Here is a 2,814-nt window from a genome sequence, read left to right as displayed (position 1 = left end):
ATGCCTGCTACAAGTTTTACTGAAGTTAAGAATAAGTCGACAAAGGCAATCTGAAGGGTTAGCGATAGCATGCGAGAATTTAACTAGTTTATCCTCATTATTAGAGATGCGGTCAACAATGCGTCGTAAATATCGTGCTTGGACATAAGTATCAGGGCACTCATAAATAAGATGAATAATATCTTATCGCGGTGAACCGCACGGACACGAAGGGTCATCGACCAGATTTTTACGATATAGACTAAAGTTAAGGTTATAGTGGTCTGAGCGCAAGCGGTTGATCATGACAATGACTTCTCTGGAAATTTTTTTGCGAAAATACGAAGGTTTAGACGATTTGAGAAAAATGTAGGAAAAAAAATAAGTGCCTTTTATGTCCGCCGTGTCGATAAAAATCGTCAGTAATTCGTTGCTTAATAACTGCACAAAGATCCGAATAAGGCACTTTAAAGTTCGGCTCAATGCCCTGTCGTATCGCCCTCTTAGCTAGTTGATCGGCTTTTTCGTTGCCGGCAATGCCTCTGTGAGAAGGAACCCATATAAATTGAATCCGCATACCACTGGTCTCCGTCTCCTCGAGTCCCGCCTTAATAAGGGGTATGAGATTTTGTTAGTGCAATTGCGAGAACCCTTAATAGCTTCAAGCACACTTTTGGAGTCGGTGACAATGGCAGCTTTGTGTAAGCGGAGATCTATAGATATAGTTAGAGCGTTGTAAATGGCATAAGCCTCCGCCGAAAAAACGGAAGTGTAAGATGAGAGCTTATACATAAGTTCAACCTGCAACTGGGGGGAGAAAACGGCCGCCCCCACGTATGCACTGTGATCGACCTTGGAGCCATCGGTGTAAAACACCATGGACTCATCAGTAAGGTACGAAAATTCCTGTTTAAACATGGACTGCACAGACAGATTAGAAAGGAGATCAAGGGTTTCAGGAGGAGGTAGAGATAAGGAAGCATAAGAGATAGGTAGCGAAATAGAATAAAAAGAATGTCGAAAGCTAGGTAAAATAAATGAGCAGTCAATGATACTGTGGAAGGACCAGATGTGAAGAAAAACAAGCGCAGCTGGGAAATGGGTACGCAGATAGTCCAATCTATTAGTGGTAATAGCTAAATCGCAGAGTTCGTGCAGCCTAAGTACAGCAGGGTGATCCTGCACTGAGCTAATTTTCATGAAATATCGAGAGGCAAGGAGGCGAAATCTAAATTGGAGCGGAAGCTCGACGGCCTTCGCATAGACGACGTTCAAGGGAGTGGAAATACGATAGCCAAAGCAAAGACGGAGAGCTTGAGTTTTGTAGATCTGGAGAGCGCGTAGCTGATCATTTTTCGTGAATCCGAAGATATGAGCGGAGTATTCTATTGAGGCGCGCAGCACGGACCTATAGATGGTTAGAAGCATATGGGGGTGAGCCCCCCACCAGGTACCTCTAAGAACAGAAATGATCTGCAGAATGCGTTTGCCTTTATTATTAATATAGGACATATGTGCTCTGCCAGAAAGCTTAGGGTTGAGTAAAACCCCGAGGAAACGAACGGAAGAAGAAGCTAGAATGCGATGGTCCTGGTATGAAATATAGTAATTAGGCAGGATTGTCGGCCTCTAAGTGGAGAAAACTATCAGTTAAGTTTTTTGCAATGAAATCTCCAAGCCGCGGGCGCCCAGGAATGCACTAAGGCCGTGAAGAGATTGTTCTATTGATTGGATGGCTAACATTGTATCCTTTACAGAGGAGAAAATGACAATATCGTCAGCAAATTGAAGAAGTTCTGTAGAGGGATGGAGTACATCGTTGACCTTCCGAAGGTAAAGGTTAAACAACGTTGGACTAAGAACGGAACCTTGAGGGGTGCCCTTATAAGAGGATCTAGGATCGGAAATCGTACCCTGATTAATGAACTGTATAGTGTGGTGTGAAATAAGGTTGGAGACGAAAGAGAGTGTGAGGGGGGGAAAGTCTAAGCATAGGAGATCCTGGAGGAGGATGTGAGGGAGAACGTTATCAAAGGCAAATTTGATGTCGATAAACAAGGCCACCGTGTCCTGTTTTGCAAGGATGTGTACGCTGGCAACGAGAGCAGTAAGGTTATCCTGACAGGATCTAAACTTACGAAATCCAAATTTGTTGTTCGGTAAGAGGTCCGAAAGGGGGGACTCGATGAGCCAGTAGAGACGATTAAGTAACATTTTCTCCATGACTTTAAGCATACAGGATGTGAGAGAGATTGGCCGGACACAGCTATTATTGGGTTTAGGAATACTAGAGAGTGGGATCACTGGGTAGGATAAAGTAGGAAGTTCAGAAGGAAAAGCTTTGAGTAAGCGGTAATCTATCCTATCCAGGCCCGGACTGGATGAGGGATTTGACAGATTGGAGAGCTAGATGAAGTTCATTCATAGAGAAAGGAGAGTCAAGCCAGGAAAGTTCACCATTATAAACCAGGGGGATCTCAGGAAGAGGGGGTGGACAGTAAGGGGGACAAAGCTTGTCAATAGCGTCTTGTATCATTGCTGAATTCTCAGAGTTTCTATTGAGAGAGGTAGAATTAGCCGGAATAAGGCGGCGATTTCGAAAACGTTTAAGCATGCGCCAAATTTCCGCAGTGGGGGTCATACAGTCAAGGGAGCCGCAGAAGGCTTTCCAGCTATTATGTTTAGCTCTGCGAAGGATCTTGCGACTCTGACATACCACAGAACGGTAGTATATATAATTATCAAAAGAAGGATCACGCTTAAAAAGTTTAAGAGCATTGGCACGGGTCTTGACCGCCTCGGAACATTCGGGCGTCCACCAGGAAGCGGGGGGGG

This window comes from Mycetomoellerius zeteki, unplaced genomic scaffold, assembly GCF_001594055.1.
Source record: "Mycetomoellerius zeteki isolate Tzet28-1 unplaced genomic scaffold, Tzet1.0 scaffold521, whole genome shotgun sequence".
In the NCBI taxonomy this organism is placed as follows: domain Eukaryota; kingdom Metazoa; phylum Arthropoda; class Insecta; order Hymenoptera; family Formicidae; genus Mycetomoellerius; species Mycetomoellerius zeteki.
The sequence above is the reverse complement of the archived record's forward strand: the minus strand, read 5'-3'. Positions refer to the sequence as shown.